This window comes from Salmo salar, chromosome ssa22, assembly GCF_905237065.1.
Source record: "Salmo salar chromosome ssa22, Ssal_v3.1, whole genome shotgun sequence".
Taxonomy (NCBI): domain Eukaryota; kingdom Metazoa; phylum Chordata; class Actinopteri; order Salmoniformes; family Salmonidae; genus Salmo; species Salmo salar.
Window position 1 is genome coordinate 35,268,693 of NC_059463.1, and position 19,355 is coordinate 35,288,047.

The window sequence follows — 19,355 nt, forward strand, 5'->3', positions numbered from 1 at the left end:
AGCTCTCGGGTACGCAACCAAAACTCCGCCCCTGTGCTTTCTTTTCGAAGAAGCTCAGCCCGGCGGAGCGAAACTATGATGTGGGGGACCGGGAGCTGTTGGCTGTTGTCAAGGCTCTGAAGGCGTGGAGACATTGGCTTGAGGGGGCTAAACACCCTTTTCTTATCTGGACTGACCACTGCAATCTGGAGTATCTATTGGGCTCACACAGTGCGCTGTCTTAGTGGGAAATACTGGTGGTCCACCTTGGCCAAGGACGTGAGGGTTTATGTTTCCTCCTGCTCGGTGTGCGCCCAGTGCAAGGCCCCTAGGCACCTGCCCAGAGGAAAGTTACAGCCCTTACCCGTTCCACAACGGCCGTGGTCGCACCTATCAGTGGACTTCCTCACGGATCTTCCTCCCTCACAGAGTAACACCATGATCCTGGTTGTTGTGGATCGGTTCTCTAAGTCCTGCCATCTCCTTCCTTTGCCCGGTCTCCCTACGGCCCTACAGACTGCGGAGGCCCTGTTTACACACGTCTTTTCCGGCACTACGGGGTGCCTGAGGATATAGTGTCTGATCGAGGTCCCCAGTTCACGTCAAGGGTCTTGAGGGCGTTCATGGAATGTCTGGGTGTCTCGGTCAGCCTTACCTTGGGTTTTCACCCCGAGAGTAACAGGCAGGTAGAGAGAGTAAACCAGAATGTGGGTAGGTTTCTGCGGTCTTATTGCCAGGACCGGCCGGGGGAGTGGGCGGCGTTCATCCTCTAGGCAGAGATGGCCCTAAACTCGCTCTGCCACTCCTCCACTAACCTCTCCCCCTTCCAGTGCGTACTGGGATATCAGCCGGTTCTGGCACCTTGGCATCAGAACCAGATCGAGGCTCATGCGGTGGACGAATGGTTTAAGCGCTCGGAGGACACCTGGGACACCGCTCATGTGCACCTGCAACGGGCCGTGAGGCATCAGAAGGCGAGCGCCGACCGCCACCGCAGTGAGGCCCCGATGTTCGCACCGGGGGACCGGGTCTGGCTCTCGACCCGAAACCTGCCCCTCTGCCTGCCCTGCCGGAAGCTGGGCCCGCGGTTTGTGGGGCCTTTCAAAGTCCTGAAGAGACTGAACGAGGTTTGCTACAGATTACAGCTTCCACCCGATTACCGTATTAACCCCTCGCTCCATGTGTCTCTCCTCAGGCCGGTGGTGGCTGGTCCACTCCAGGAGTCTGAGGTGCGGGAAGTTCCTCCGCCCCCTCTGGGCATCGAGGGGGCCCCGGCGTATGCTGTTAGAGGCATACTGGACTCGAGGCGTCGGGCGAGGGGCCTTCAGTACCTCGTGGAGTGGGAGGGGTACGGTCCGGAGGAGAGATGCTGGATGCTGGTGGAGGACGTTTTGGACCCTTCATTGCTGTGGGAGTTCCACCGTCTCCATCCGGATCGCCCTGCGCCTCGTCCTCCGCGTTGTCCCCCGTGCTGGAGCCACGCGTCAAGGGGGGGGTACTGTCACGACTTCCGCCGAAGTCGGTCCCTCTCCTTGTTCGGGCGGCATTCGGCGGTCGACGTCACCGGCTTTCTAGCCATTGTCGTGTCTTTGGCTATGCCGGATTAAGTGATATGACATGCTATTCTATAAAATCCTTTCTCTGTAATTAATATTACCTGATTGAGCTAATTATGTAAATGTAATTAACTAGAAAGTCGGGACACCACGAAAGAGTGTTTATAGAGCTGTTATCTTCCGAATAAACTCTTAAAGACCTAGTAATATTTTACATCAATAGCAGTCAATATTAATCGTCACCTTATTTCAGTCTCATCTGAAAGTTGTAAATTCTTGGTTATCTTCACGAACCCTGGCTAACAAGTTGAATCAGCAATACAAAATTGGGTTTAATTATTTTATTTACTAAATACCTAACTAATCACACAGAATTACATATACACAGAATGCAAATTATGTCATACAGAAAATGTCCCTGGTGGACGGAACCTGTATGATGGCTTGTTACACAAAGAGAGGGGGTTGGGCTTGATTGAAAGATCGGGAAGACTGAGGAACAAAGGGAGAAGCTGTGCTATTGTAAATACAGTATCTTATGCATTCTAAATTACCACCCATTTGGAAAAGGAAAATGCAATAAATATTTACTCTGAGCTGCGCTTCGGTAGGTTGGTCGTAGATGCTGGTCGTGTTGGCCAACAGAGATCTTCCTGTCCTCGGAAGAATGTATCTGGTGGTAAATTGAATACGTCGTAGTATCGTCGTTGTGTGTTAGACTGGATAGGTCGTCCGTCCTTTCCTAGCCCACGTTTACAACTGCTGTTGCTAACTCAACGGCTAGGATGTCTCACTTCTTTAGTGAATAAGAGTTCAAAGTTCATACCAGTCACAACCAAAGCTCACGCTGAGGTTGGCTTAGTTCTGTAGTTGACATGTTAGTCCTTTTTAACGTATGGACCGTCGTCCTATCGTCCTCGGAACAGGAGGTTACATTTTCGTCAAGGGCTTATATAGTGGAGGGAGAGAAGGGTGTGTTTCATAGTTTATAACCCATGTCTCTTCACAGGGGCGGGCCACTGATTGAGCAGGGCTCTAACCTTATGAAAACCCAATTCTCTCATTTGGAAGCTAAAATTACATTTAATATTTTCACAAATAGTTTCATTTAAATTGAACAACAATTCCATGTGAATCTGATAACTAGAATGTGTAGACTTTCCCAGATACAGTTTATGTCGTCCTGTCATCAGTCATAACGTCTCAGATGACAACCGAACAGACATCGTATTCATTAAGTACCAACGCATTTTTTCAACTGGTTCTATTACCTAAATATGGTTCCATTCCCCCCACTTGTTTGATGTTCCCAGACTCTCTGTGTTTAACAAAGGCTATTCAAGAGTCCTTCAGTAGAGTCAGAGAGAGGGAAGGGAGAAAGGTATTTATGGGTGGTCATAAACCTTACCCACAGGCCAACGTCATGACACCATCACCAATCCACTTTTCATTTTCCATTTGTTTTGTCTTTGTTTTACACACCTGGTTTAAATTCCCTGAATTACATGTTCATTATTTAACCCTCTGTTTTCCCCATGGTTTTTGTGCGTGATAGTTTTATGTATGTTCGGTCCGTTATAATAGGCTCTGTATTACGACATGTTATTGGAATATTTGAGTTTAGTTACTTGTGTTTCTCATCTCTGCTGTCCTGCACCTGACTCTTCTGCACCAGCTACACCCAGACCACTACAGTTTGACTTCCTCAGCAGATTTCCTGTAGAGTTGACAGATCAGACAGCTGAGGGTGTCATTAGGATTGTCCGACATTCAGAAGCTCACTTCCTCTTTATTGCTGACCTCATCTTTCTCTGCTTAGTGAGGCTGCTTCCAAACCACAACTACTGAAATGCTGTCCTCATGAAAAATAGACATGGCTTTTCTCATAAAAATAGAAGAATAGTATGTGTATTCATGTATCTACCATGGTAAGATATCTTTTTAAAAAAAGTCCTTGAAAAACAGACATCAATTTTATCTCCGCCTTTCTCAAGGTCAGTTACCAGAGGGATATCGTTGTACGTGACTGAATGTAGTTTTATAAAGGGTGTCTATGGCGGTTGAGCAGCTGTCATAGCGGTGCTGTGTAATCCTGAAAGGTTTTGTGTTTGTTGGCCATGGGAGTCTTTCCACAGAGTCAGCATGGATGGAGGGCAGGGCCTGCTATTCCCGGTCTGGGAGGGATAGCCTGGCACCCTATTCCCCATGGGACCTGGCCAAAAGTAGTGCACAATATAGGGAATAGTGTGCCATTTGGGACGCATCCCTAGTATTCAGGAGGCTCCCTTAAAATGACTGCAACACTAGAACTAGCTAGGAGATGTTAGTGTTCCAATGTAACGCTGCATGTGAGAGGCCAAAATAGGTTGAAATAGAACAGTTCTATTACCCATGACACCCAAATAGCCTCTCCAATTGGAGATTTGCCGTCTTTACGCTGCACTGTTTAGTCACAACACTGTTTAGTCATAACGAGCAAATGAGAGTGCTAATTGAGTCATTAGTGGCAGAGGGATGCTGTAACGAGAACCAGCTGGAGTCTGATACCCCTGATGTAGCCTGGGCCGATAACCTAGAAATACACACTCCATCCTTCCAAAGGTCACATGAAAAGGGGACGCTCTCCATATGTAGCGTAGGGTACCTATTTGTGTGTCTGACTACATGTATACAGTACATTACATGGTATACTTTACCAAAAGAGAAGTATGTAGACGAGTAACGTGATCTGTAAATGAAGGTGCTCAGATCACTTTTGGGGCCCCTTGACTCCTCAAACTTGGGAAGAACTCTTTCTAGGACAATTTGTGAGATTCTCTCTATGTGCATAGCTTGCTACAGGCTTCACTTCAAAAGTCATGGTTTGGATGGCTCCTTCTTCAAAGACAAGTCAAATACTGCAGAACATGTCCTAGCGAACATATTTCCCTCAATGACAATTATATGTCATGACTCATGAGAGATCATAGAACCAAATAACTGTCAAATCACTGGATACAAGTTAATTAGTCTTGATCAAATACGCTTTTTTCCCTCACTTATCCATGATATTGTTTTGGAAGCAATATTTGCTGATGGTTGTCAATGGAACAGCAAGATGGAACAGCCATCTCTCATTTGCCTATGATGACATCTGGTGGTGCATTTTATGGGACTCCCGAGTGATGCAGCGGTCTAAGGCACTACATCTCAGTGCTAGAGGCAGCACTACAGACACCCTGGTTCGAATCCAGGCTGTATCACAACCGGCCGTGATTGGGAGTCCCATAGGCCCAGCGTCGTCCGGGTTTGGCCGGTGTAGGCCGTCATTGTAAATAAGAATTTGTTCTTAACTGACTTGCCTAGTTAATTAAAGGTTAAATAAAAAAATAATAATAACGCTACAGGTAAGAGGAGCATTCAGTCAAAAAATACAACAAAAAAATGTACAAATCCACTATCACAGTTAAAGGGGAAAACAGTTCAATGGATACTATTCAGTTGGATTAAAGCTGATTTACTGTACTCACCTGGTCAGCTTCACTTATTGATATGCTGTATGAGTTAGTTACTGTGTACAAAGGATTTTCAAAGGGCATTTGTGAATGCTCTATAGATTAAAATACAGATTCATTGCTCTAGTCGAGGGACAATAGTTCATTGTTTTTTTTACTAAATGTAATGAATTATTTATCCAAATATACCATTACTCATTGCAGAGCCTTGATTACTCATTGCAGAGCCTGTTACAGGAGGTGTCGGTGTGGGGTGTGGGGGGGTGGCATGGGAGAGGGTAACAGGAGGTGTTGGGGGGGCAGGCGGGGGGGCATAGGAGAGAATTACGGGGGCGTTGGGTTGCGGGGGGCATGGGAGAGGGTTACGGGAGGCGTTGGCTTGGGGTGAGGGGGTGGGGCAAGGCTTATGTTACTCTGCCTTTTTTTATGGGAACACGTAGAGAAGTTTTCTACCAGAACATGACCCACCCCTTCTCCATTGCTCTCTCTTTCCATGTCCCCCACCCACCCCCTCTTTCCCCATGTCTGTCTCTTTCAGTGCTTCCACCCTCTTTCCTCATCTCTCTCTCTCTTTCTGCCCACCCCTAACTCCCTTCCTCTCTCTATCTGTCTCTCACCCACACTCTGACTTTCTCTCCCCCTTTCACACTCTTTCTCTTTTTCCCTTTCTCTCTCTGCCCATAGTGGTGCCTAGAGACAGGGGAAATGCCCCCGTAACTCAAGTCCCTCAACTCACATGTCCACTCACAGGCACAGACACACTGTGCCTGTGGTGTTGTTGGCCAGACACACAAACCGTCTGTCTCAAGGTGCAGAACATGTTCAAACACTCAGACACATGAGTTACAGTATAGCGATTCATGCATCCCCTACATTTGGAACACTTAATACAGAAAATATATCTAATTTTGGAACATTTATCAAAATACATTCATGCCCTCTTTAATGCAAATATCATATCAAGTGTGTGAATACTGTCTGGCTATCAGACATGACTGGCTAGGTATTTTATGTAATGCCCAAATGGCACAGAGTTCAAGCACACTCATCAATCACATGCTGCACTTGTTGACTAATCAGACTGATATACAGCCATGATGTTGAGCACCAGTTGTTAACCATGCGCCCATATCGAAATAAACCCCAAACACATTATGAAGGAGGGGCAAAACATCCACTCAGCACATTTAGACCTTTGCCCCAGCTGCAGTCAAAAAGTAAGTGAAGCCTTGTTCACATTGGCAATTTGAAGTGACTCGATCCTATTTTCTTGCATATCCAATTTGAATCTGTTCTTTTTCCTGCAGGCTGAATAGCCAAAAAGCACATGGAATCATATATTTCAAGATATATTAGAAACCACCTTCATAGGTGGTTTGAAATTGGATACAAATCTATAGCCGCCGGAAGTAGTTTGAGGGTTGGGGTGCTGAGATTCTTTTGTCGAGGGGGAGGGGGGCTATATCGGTCTGCTAATACTGGACTAGGAAAGGCCCACTTTTGTGATTTATAGAAAAATTAAATATTGATTCTGTTTTTTCTGGGGGAGCTGCAGCACCCTCAGCTCCCCTACTTCCCACGGATATGTACAAATCTGATTCCTAGCCATGCGGCTTGTCTGAATGGTCAAATCTGATTTATTTGCCCTCAAGTGGTTTTTAGACCCAGTATTTGGCATATCTTGTTGCTTGCTAGCTACTCTGTTGATAGCTTGACAAGAACATGTGGGAGCTAAGTAGCTTGTTAATTGTTTACAAACAAATTAATGAATGTGCTAGAAAACTAAAAAGATACCTAGCTAGTTGGAACATCTAGAATGATCCAAACACCAAGACAGCCGTGAAGGGGGCACGACAAAGCCTATTCCCCCTCAGGAAACTAAAAATATTTGCCATGGGTCATGAGATCCTCAAAAGGTTCTACAGCTGCAACATCGACAGCATCCTGACTGGTTGCATCACTGCCTGGTACGGCAATTGCTCGGCCTCTGACCGCAAGGCACTACAGAGGGTAGTGCATACGGCCCAGTACATCACTGGGGACAAGCTTCCTGCCATCCAGGACCTCTATACCAGGTGGTGTCAGAGGAAGGCCCTAAAAATTGTCAAAGACCCCAGCCACCCCAGTCATAGACTGTTCTCTCTACTACCGCATGGCAAGCGGTACTGGAGTGCCAAGTCTAGGACAAAAAGGCATCTCAACAGTTTTTACCCCCAAGCCATAAGACTCATGAACAGGTAATCAAATGGCTACACGGACTATTTGCATTGTGTGCCCCCCCAACCCCTCGTTTTTACGTTGCTGCTACTCTCTGTTTATCATATATGCATAGTCACTTTAACTATACATTCATGTACATACTACCTCAATTGGGCCGACCAACCAGTGCTCCCGCACATTGGCTAACTGGGCTATCTGCATTGTGTCCCACCACCCGCCAACCCCTCTTACGCTACTGCTACTCTCTGTTCATCATATATGCATAGTCACTTTAACCATATCTACATGTACATACTACCTCAATCAGCCTGACTAACCGGTGTCTGTATGTAGCCTCGCTACTTTTATAGCCTCGCTACTGTAAATAGCCTGTCTGTTTACTGTTGTTTTATTTCTTTACCTACCTATTGTTCACCTAATACCTTTTTTTGCACTATTGGTTTAGAGCCTGTAAGTAAGCATTTCACTGTAAGGTCTACACCTGTTGTATTCGGCGCACGTGACAAATAAACTTTGATTTGATTTATCCTTTGAGAATTTAAAAGTGTTCTTACACTATGATTTTGAACATTCAAACCAACTGGGAAACGTCGATGGCAGGCATTGTTGTCACCTTAGCTTGCTATACAACTTCTGAGTGATAGGAAGCTCAAGCACAGCCACGAAGTCATAAACCCTGTCTATTTCTACAATTTTAAACCTAAGCCTAACCTTAACCACACTGCTAACCCTAACATACTGTAGAATTCCATTCATTCCTATGGAGGGCTCCTCCTACTGGGGAGTATATGGCCGTCTGGTGGCTTCTAAGCCTCTCAATAGAGCCCCACAGTGGTGGTGTCATAATACAATCCATACAATCTGGCAGTCAAACAGGGTCATTTTCCCAATTGTTTTTCCACCATTCATTTTTTCCCATTGGGGATTTCAGAAACACTTAAAATAAGGTATGTGTTTCGTGTAGGCTTACCCTGGCGTGACGTTTTGATAACCATGTAACTCTCTCTCGAACAAGGTGACTTTTATCTATATGTTAGTCTGTGTCAATTTAAAACGTGCACAAAACAGTTCACAGAATTATCAATTGAAAGAAATGCAGCCAATTTATTCATTACTAGATTTAGCCTTCACTACATCTTACCTTCATCTCGATTCGGCAGTCTTGTTCAGGCATCATGGCATTTGTAGTTCTTATGATAGCTACATTAGCAGCTAATTAACGTTTCATTTTGTGGGGGTAAATACAGGCAAATATATTGATAAAAGTCCCCTTGTCCTAGAGAGATGATTTACACGTTTATCAAAACATTACGCCAGGGTAAGCCTACATGAAACACAGACCTTATTTTACGTGTTTCTAAAATCCCCTATGGGATAAATGAATGGTGGAAAAAATATTGGAACCATTTCCCTGTTTGACTGCTAGGTTTTATGGGTATTATGACTCATACTGTGCTACTCTATGGCCAATACATGTAGCATCAGCAATCCAGGGTTTATATGCCGCGTTCACATGCTAGTCGGAACTAGGAAACTCTGACATATCTGACTTGCTGATTTGTTGAACGCAGTACGTGTATGACAACAACCAGTTAGAAATTCGGACATTTATGAGTTTCCTAGTTCTGACTAGCACATGAACACGGCAATATACATCATTGAGCTGGAATGGCTCAAATAGGTTGCCTAGCTAACCAAACTCCTTGCTCCTGCTATCCATTAGTTACCACACCCACAAAGTCTAAATTAGCTATATCATAAAAATGTATTAAAACAAAAATTAATTGACATGCATTCCAGGTGACTACCTCACGAAATTGGTTGGGAGAATGCCAAGTGTCATGTCCTGACCAGTTAAGGGTTAGTTGTTGTTGGAGTTTGGTCAGGATGTGGCAGAGGGTATTTGTTTTATATGGTTCGGGGTGGTAGTGTAGGTAGTAGGTCGTTTTATTTATGTATTCCGGGGGTTTTGGGCACTGCTCTGTGTTTAGGTATTTCTATGTTTAGTTAGTTATGGGTATAGGTTCTAGGTTCGTTTTCTATGTAAAGTTAATTGGGATGGGACTCCCAATTGAAGGCAGGTGTGGTGAGTTGCCTTTGATTGGGAGTCCTATATAATAGGGTGTGTTTGTCTTTGTGTTTGTGGGTAGTTGTTTTTGCATTGCTTTTTGTTAGCCTGCAAAACTGTTGTACTGTCGTTGTTTCTTGTTTTGTATAGTGTTCACGTTATTGTTTAATTAAATTCGAAGATGAACGCGACCTCCGCTGCGTATTGGTCTACTTTGTCAGATGAGGACTTCTCTATTTCGTCTGAAGACGAAGACAGCTGTGACACCAAGAGTGTGCAAAGCTGTCATCAAGGCAAAGAAGAATCTAAAATATGAAATATATTTAGATTTGTTTAACACTTTTTTGATTACTACATGATATGTTTTTTTCACAGTTTTGATGTCTTCACTATTATTCTACAATGTAGAAAATAGTCAAAATAAAGAAAAACCCTTGAATGAGTAGGTGTTCTAAAACTTATGTCCGGTAGTGTAGACTACATGTATGTCTCAATAGGTTGATTAATTTCAGGGACCACAACTAATTCAATCTCTTCCTCCTAAATATACCCCCATGGCACTTCTGCTTTTGGCAACCGTGAGGAGGGATATTGTAGAAGATGCTGGAGAGTGTCATGTCTTTGGCATCATTAAAACTGAAGACCTATTTATCAAATAACTCTGTAATTATTATTACCCGATTAACCTGATTAATCATGTAACTGTAATTAACTAGGAAGTCGGGGCACCAAGGAAAATATTCAGATTACAAAGTTATAATATTCCTAATATAACTTTCAGATATTTTAATATCTGATCAATTAGTCTTCGAATTAATGAATTATTATTTACCTCACGCCAGTCTCATTCCAAATTTTGTAAATTGTTGGTTATCTGCACGAACCCAGTCTTCACTATGAGTCATCCATACATCAATTGTCTTAAAATCATGTATTTACTAACTAAGCAATTCACAGCAATGCATAACAAACAGTAGATATGTTTCCAAAGAAATGATAGAGGAATGTCCCCTAGTGGGCTAAACCGGCATGGTGGCTTGTTAGACAAAAGGGGGTTGGGGTCAGCTGAGAAGACACTACAAAGTTGATAATTATAACAATTGAAATGCTTACCCTTTGCACATGAACGCTCACTCATTTGGGAACAATTGGCAATCAATATATATATTTACGCTCAGTGTGTCGTCGGGATCTCTGTTGAAAAGTTTGTTTCTGTTGGAGAGTTTGTCCGCTCTCTCTCTCTCTCTCTCTCTCTCTGTCATGGTTAGAATGGGTAGTTCAGAGTGACATTCATTCATGTCGTTATAGAATAGATGTTTTCGGCGGTTGTCGGTCTTCGCGTTCAATGATACCGAATTCCTAGCTGGAGACTAGTAATTAATATCAAAGACTTGTATTTATTCTGTCGGTATCGATAGTCTCTAAGAGTTTAACCACGTGGTATGGTTAAAGTTCAGAAAGAGGAATGCATGGTCAAACCTTGGCCCTCTCGTTATCGAGGTAAGCTGGTCTCCAACCTTTAGCCATCTCGTAATTGAGGTAAGCTCGGTCTGGTGATAGAAAACCAAGGTGGGGTTTTATTTGGAAGAGCAGAAAAAGGCTGTCTCATGACGCCAGGTCCTGTCTGTGTCCCTGGGGGCATGCCAAGGACTTAGTTAAGACTCAAAAGGGAATTGGAGTTTCCTTCATTAAACAGTCCAAAATCACATTACACAATTTCACAAACAGTTCCATCCTTATTCATTCATTTTATACAACTATTTAGATGTAAGTCTCATAGCTGAGGCTATTATATAAACATGATTATGGTAATATGGGGGCATTGTCTCTCATGAGTTTCACAAAATTGTACCAAACGGATCAGTTCATAGCTGGATTCTTCACCGATCTTTAATACCTTCTCCAGAACCTGAATATTGTTCGGTTCTCCAGTTCTGTGAGGTGGAAGAACTCCTTTGTTCTCTCTATACTGGGGCCATGAGGAGAGGGTCTCCTCATAGGAATTTACGACTGCTCTTACAGAGCCTGGTGTCAGAAGTATAGAGGTCGGGGGATGGTGCTCGCAGTGTCCAAAGAGGGCAACGTCATGACAAGAGCATATGAATTCCTTCATGCTTCTTGAAGGATTCAGTCACCACTGTCCTTATCCTGTTTCACTAGCGACACTACACTGTCTGCTGATGCAAGTTATAAGACAGTTATATTTCTTACTAGACTGCACTGTACATAGCCAAGATCAAGATGCACTTAAAGTTGAAGTCGGAAGTTTACATACACCTTAGCCAAATACATTTAAACTCAGTTTTTCACAATTCCTGACATTTAATCCTAGTAAAAATTCCCTGTCTTAGGTCAGTTAGGATCACCACTTTATTTTAAGAATGTGAAATGCCAGAATAGTAGTAGTGAGAATGATTTATTTCAGCTTTTATTTCTTTCATCACATTCCCAGTGGGTCAGAAGTTTTTGGCCCATTCCTCGTGACAGAGCTGGTGAACTGGGTCTGGTTTGTAGGCCTCCTTGCTCGCACACGCTTTTGCCGTTCTGCCCACACATTTTCCATAGGATTGAGGTCAGGGCTTTATGATGGCCACTCCAATACCTTGACTTTGTTGTCCTTAAGCCATTTTGCCACAACTTTAGAAGTATGCTTGGGGTCATTGTCCATTTGGAAGACCCATTTGCGACCACGCTTTAACTTCCTGACTGATGTCTTGAGATGTTGCTTCAATATATCCACATAATTTTCCTTTCCTCATGATGCCATCTATTTTGTGAAGTGCACCAGTCCCTCCTGCAGCAAAGCACACCCACAACATGATGCTGCCACCCCCATGCTTCACGGTTGGGATGGTGTTCTTCGGCTTGCAAGCCTCCCCCTTTTTCCTCCAAACATGACAATGGTCATTATGGCCAAACAGTTCTATTTTTGTTTCATGAGACCAGAGGACATTTCTCAAAAAAGTATGATCTTTGTCCCCATGTGCAGTTGCAAATCGTAGTCTGGCTTTTTTATGGTGGTTTTGGAGCAGTGGCTTCTTCCTTGCTGAGAGGCCTTTAAGGTTATGTCGATATAGGACTCGTTTTACTGTGGATATAGATACTTTTGTGCCTGTTTCCTCCAGCATCTTCACAAGGTCCTTTGTTGTTGTTCTGGGATTGATTTGCACTTTTCGCACCAAAGTATGTTCATCTCTAGGAGACAGAACGCGTCTCCTTCCTGAGCGGTATGTCGGCTATGTGGTCCCATGGTGTTAATACTTGCGGTCTATTGTTTGTACAGATGAACGTGGTACCTTCAGGCATTTGAAATTGCTCACAAGGAGGTCTACAATTGTTTTTCTGAGGTCTTAGCTGATTTCTTTTGATTTTCCCATGATGGTAGGCTTTGAAATACATCCACAGGTACACCTCCAATTGACTCAAATGATGTCAATTAGTCTATCAGAAGCTTCTAGATCCGTACCATCTTTTTCTGGAATTTTCCAAGCTGTTTAAAGGCACAGTCAACTTAGTGTATGTAAACTTCTGACCCACTGGAATTGTGATACATTGAATTAAAAGTGAAATAATCTGTCTGTAAACAAATGTTGGAAAAATTACTTGTGTCATGCACAAAGTAGATGTCCTAACCGACTTGGCAAAACTATAGTTTGTAACAAGAAATTTGTGGAGTGGTTGAAAAACTAGTTTTAATGACTCCAACCTAAGTGTATGTAAACTTCCAACTTCAACTGTAGCTACCTTTAATCAATTGGTTGATTTTTAAAAATGTAACCTTGATTTAACTAGGCAAATCAGTGAAGAACAAATTGTTATTTACAGTGACGACCAACCGGGCAACAATGGGTTAACTGCCTTGTTCATGGGCAGAATGACAGATTTTTACCTTGTTAGCTCGGGGATTCGATCCAGCAACCTTTCGGTTACTGGCCCAAAGCTCTAACCAGTAGGCTATGTATGTATTTGTATGTTCGCTAATACATTTGTTTTAGTATTCATTTAGTTTGATGTAACTTAGGTTTAGGTCAGGGGAAGACGAGTAGGCCTAAAAGGATTTAAAAAACTATAATTCTTCCTCAATCCTTCAAGGCCTTGAAAATAACAGTTATGATGAAAAAATGTACTGGAGTTGTTCAATGTGTATTAGACATTAGACCTGTCCCCCACAGACTAAACACATAAAACTTTTCTCACCAGTCATTTTGCCAAATAAATAAACTAAAGTAAATTATAGAAACTAACATAACACTAAAAACCATGACTGAAATGCTAAACATTCACACAGGGATATCTACACTGAACAAAAATATAATCCCAAAACGCAACAGTTTCAAAGATTTTACTGAGTTACAGTTCATATAAGGAAATCAGTCAATTGAAATAAATAAATTAGGCCCTAATCTATGGATTTCACATGACTGGGAATACAGATACGCATCTTTTGGTCACAGATACCTTAAAAAAAAGGTAGGGGTGTGGATCAGAAAACCAGTCAATATCTGGTGTGACCACCATTTTCCTCATGCAGCGCGACACATTTCCTTCACATAGAGTTGACTGTGGCCTGTGGATTGTGGCCTGTGGAATGTTGTCCCACTCCTCTTCAATGACTGTGTGAAGTTGCTGGATATTGTCTGGAACACCCTGTTGTACATGTCAATCCAGAGCATCCCAAACATGCTCAATGAGTGACATGTCTGGTGAGTATGCAGGCCATAGAAGAACTGGGACATTTTCAGCTTCCAGGAATTATGTACAGATTCGTACGACACGGGCTGTGCATTATCAATCAAATGTATTTATAAAGCCCTTCTTACATCAGCTGACGTCACAAAGTGCTGTGCAGAAACCCAGCCTAAAACTCCAAATAGCAAGCAATGCAAGTGTAGAAGCACGGTGGCTAGGAAAAACTCAGTTGAAAGGCCAGAACCTAGAAAGAAAGCTAGAGAGGAACCAGGCTATGAGGGGTGGCCAGTCCTCTTCTGGCTTTGCCGGGTGGAGATTATAACAGAACATGGCCAAGATGTTAATAGATGACCAGCAGGGTCAGGTCAGCACCTCAGGAGTAAATGCCAGTTGGCTTTTCATAGCTGGTCATTCAGTATTTCTACCGCTCCTGCTGTCTTTAGAGAGTTGAAAACAGCAAGTCTGGGACAGGTACAACATCTGGTGAACAGGTCAGGGTTCCATAGCCACTGGAGCAGCAGCAAGACCAGGTGGACTGGGGACAGCAAGGATTCATCAGGCCAGGTAGTCCTGAGGCATGGTCCTAGGGCTCAGGTCCTCAGAGATAGAGACAGAGAGAAAGAGAGAGAGAGAATACTTAAATTCACACAGGATACCGGGTAAGACAGGAGAAATACTCCAGATATGACAGACTGACCCTAGCCCCCCGAAACAAACTATTGCAGCTTAAATACTGGAGGCTGAGACAGGAGGGTTCGGGAGACACTGTGGCCCGGTCCGACGATAACCCCGGACATGGCCAAACCAGCAGGATATAACCTCACCCATTTTGCCAAAGCACAGCCCCCACACCACTAGAGGGATATCCCACAAAGATCTCCCCCCATGGCACAAACCCGAGGGGGGGTGACAACCCAGACAGGAAGATCACGTCAGTGACTCATCCCACTCAAGTGACGCACCCCTCCTAGGGACGGCATGGAAGAACACCAGTAAGCCAGTGACTCAGCCCCTGTAATAGGGTTAGAGGCAGAGAATCCCAGTGGAGAGAGGAGAACCGGCCAGGCAGAAACAGCAAGGGTGGTTTGTTACTCCAGTGCCTTTCCGTTCACCTTCACACTCCTGGACAAGACTACACTCAATCATAGGACCTACTGAAGAGATGAGTCTTCAATAAAGACTTAAAGGTCGAGACCTAGTCTGGGTCTCTCACATGGATAGGCAGACCATTCCATAAAAATTGAGCTCTATAGGAGAAAGCCCTGCCTCCAGCTGTTTGCTTAGAAATTCTCGGGACAGTAAGGAGGCCTGCGTCTTGTGACCATAGGTACGTAAGGCAGGACCAAATTGGAAAGGTACGTAGGAGCAAGCCCATGTAATGCTTTGTAGGTTAGCAATAAAACCTTGAAATCAGCCCTTGCCTTAACCGGAAGCCAGTGTAGAGAGGCTAGTACGAGTAATATGATCACATTTTTTGGTTCTAGTCAAGATTCTAGCAGACGTGTGAAGCACTAACTGAAGTTTATTTTGTGCTTTATCCGGGTATCCGGAAAGTAGAGCATTGCAGTAGTCAAACCTAGAAGTGACAAAAGCATGGATGAATTTTTCTGCATCATTTTTGGACAGAAAGTTTCTGATTTTTGTAATGTTACGTAGATGGAAAAAAGATGTCCTTGAAACAGTCTTGATATGTTTGTCAAAAGAGAGATCAAGGTCCAGAGTAACGCCAAGGTCCTTCACAGTTTTATTTGAGACGACTGTACATCTATCAAGAAGGATTGTCAGATTCAACAGAATATCTCTTTGTTTCTCAGGACCTAGAACTAGCATCTCTGTTTTGTCCGAGTTTACAAGTAGAACATTTGCTGCCATCCACTTATGTCTGAAACCCAGGCTTCCAGGGAGGGCAATTTTAGGGCTTCACCAGGTTTCATCGAAATGTACAGCTGTGTGTCATATTCATAGATGTAAAAGTGAACATTATGTTTCCGAATGACATCACCAAGAGGTAAAATATATAGTGAAAACAATAGTGGTCCTTAAATGGAGCCTTGAAGAACACCGAAATTTACAGTTGATTTTTCAGAGGACAAACCATCTACAGAGAGAAACTGATATCTTTCTGACAGATAAGATCTAAACCAGGCAAGAACTTGTCCGTGTAGACTAATTTGGGTTTCCAATCTCTCCAAAAGAATGTGGTGATTGATGGTATCAAAAGTAGCACTAAGGTCTAGGAGCACGAGGACAGATGCAGCGCCTCGGTCTGACGCCATTAAAAGGTCCGTTACCACCTTCACAAATGCAGTCTCAGTGCTATGATGGGGTCTAAAACCAGACTGAAGTGTTTCGTATACATTGTTTGTCAGGAAGGAAGTGAGTTGCTGTGCAACAGCTTTTTTTTTAAATTGAGAGGAATGGGACATTCGATATAGGCCGATTAGTTTTTTATATTTTCTGGGTCAAGGTTTGGCTTTTTCAAACCAGGCTTTATTACTGCCACTTTTAGTGAGATTGGTACACATCCGGTGGATAGAGAGCCATTTAGTATGTTCAACATAGGAGGGCCAAGCATAGGAAGCAGCTCTTTCAGTAGTTAAGTTGGAATAGGGTCCAGTATGCAGCTTGAAGGTTTAGAGGCCATGATTATTTTCATCAATGTGTCAAGAGATATAGTATTAAAAAACTTGAGTGTCTCCCTTGATCCTAGGTCCTGGCAGTGTTGTGTAGACTCAGGACACCTGAGCTTTGGAGGAATAGGCAGATTTAAAGAGGAGTCCGTAATTTGCTTTCTAATGATCATGATCTTTTCCTCAAAGAAGTTCATGAATTTATCACTGCTGAAGTGAAAGCCATCCTCTCTTGGGGAATGCTGCTTTTTGCGACAGTATCAAAAATACATTTTGGATTGTTCTTATTTTCCTCAATTAAGTTGGAAAAATAGGATGATCGAGCAGCAGTGAGGGCTCGTCGATACTGCACGGTACCGTCTATCCAAGCTGGTCAGAAGACATCCAGTTTGGTGTAGCGCCATTTCTGTTCCAATTTTCTGGAATTTGTTTGGAAGCGTGCTTCAGAGCTCGGGTATTTTCTGTATACCAGGGAGCTAGTTTCTTATGACAAATATTTTGGTGTTTTTAGGGGTGCGACTAGGGTATTACGCAAGGTTAAATTGAGTTCCTCAGGTGGTTAACTGATTTTTGTACTCTGACGTCCTTGGGTAGGTGGAGGGAGTTTGGAAGGGCATCTAGGAATCATTGGGTTGTCCAAGAATTTATAGCATGGCGTTTGATGATCCTTGGTTGCGTTCTGAGCAGATTATTTGTTGCAATTGCAAACGTAATACAATGGTGGTCCGATAGTCCAGGATTATGAGGAAAAACATTAAAATCCACAACATTTATTCCACGGGACAAAACTAGGTCCAGAGTATGACTGGCAGTGTGTAGGTCCGGAGACATGTTGGACAAAACCCACTTAGTCGATGATGGCTCCAAAAGCTTTTTGGAGTGGGTCTGTGGACTTTTCCATGTGAATATTATCTGCCATGACTACAAGGTCTGATAGGAATCCAGGGAACTCAGTGAGGAATGCTGTATATGGCCCAGGAGGCCTGTCAATAGTAGCTATAAAAAAGTGATTGAGTAGGCTGCGTAGATTTCATGACTAGAAGCTCAAAAGACGAAAACCCAGTCGTTGTTTTTTTATTTGCTATAGTAAATGTTAGCAACACCTCCGCCTTTGCGGGATACGTGGGGGATATGGTCACTAGTGTAACCAGGAGGTGAGGCCTCATTTAACACAGTAAATTCATCAGGCTTAAGCCATGTTTCAGTCAGGCCAATCACATCAAGATTATGATCAGTGATTAGTTCATTGACTGTAACTGCCTTGGAAGTGAGGGATCTAACATTAAGTAGCCCTATTTTGAGATGTGAGATATCACAATCTCTTTCAATAATGACAGGAATGGAGAAGGTCTTTATTCCAGTGAGATTGCTAAAGCGAACACCGCCATGTTTTGTTTTGCCCAACCTAGATCGAGGCACAGACACGGTCTTAATGGGATAGCTGAGCTGACTACACTGACTGTGCTAGTGGCAGCCAGCCTGCCAGCTTAATGGAGTCTAACAGCCAAACAGTTTTCAACCAGCGATTGAGTTGTGAGACACTGCTGTAGAGCTCATCACTTCCCCTAACAGGGAGGAGGCCAGAGACAATTACTCGATGCCGACACATCTTTCTAGCTGATTTACAAGCTGAAGCTATGTTGTGCTTAGTGACCTCTGACTGTTTCATCCTAACATCGTCGGTGCCGACGTGGATAACAATATCCCTATACTCGCCAGTTTTAGCCAGAACCGTCTTCAGATTAGTCTTAACGTCGGTAGCCCTGCCCCCTGGTAAACATTGTATGATCGCTGGATGATTCGTTTTAAGTCTAATACTGCAGGTAATGGAGTCGCCAATGACTAGGGTTTTCAATTTGTCAGAGCTAATGGTGGGAGGCTTAGGCATCTCAGACCCCGTAACGGGAGGAGTAGAGACCAGAGAAGGCTCGGCCTCTGACTCCAACCAACCGGTCGAAAGTTTCTGTCTGCTGAATGAGTGACACCGGTTGAGCATTGCTACAGCATTTCCTTCCAGAAGCCATGAGAAAATTCTCAGGCTGCGGGGACTGTACGGGGGGATTTATACTACTATCTGTACTTATTGGTGGCACAGACGCTGTTTCATCCTTTCCTACACTTAAATTACCCTTGCCTAACGATTGAGTCTGAAGCTGGGCTTGCAGCACAGCTATCCTCACCATAAAGCGATCGTTCTCCTGTATATTATGAGTACAGCGACTGCAATTAGAAGGCATAATGTTAATGTTACTACTTAGCTTCGCCTGGTGGAGGTCCTGACAAACCACATCCAGATAAAGCGTCTGGAGTGAAAAAGTGGAATGAAAAAACTTGAGCGAGGGAAAAAATTCAAATAAAACGATAATTAAAAGTAAAAACCGTAAAGTTGGCAGGTAGCAAAGTAAGGTTGGCAACAAACCGCACAGCAGCACGTAAACAAGTCTACAAGTTGTCATGCTGAAACATGAGGTGATGCGGTGGATGAATGGCACGACAATGGGCCTCAGGATCTCGTCATGGTATCTCTGTGCATTCAAATTGCCATCGATAAAATGCAATTGTTTTCGTTAGTCCATAGCTTATGCCTGCCCATACCATAACCCCACCACCACCATGGGCACTCTGTTCACAACGCTGACATCAGCAAACCCCTCGCCCACATGACGCCATACGTGCTGTCTGCCGTCTGCCCAGTACAGTTGAAACTGGGATTCATCCA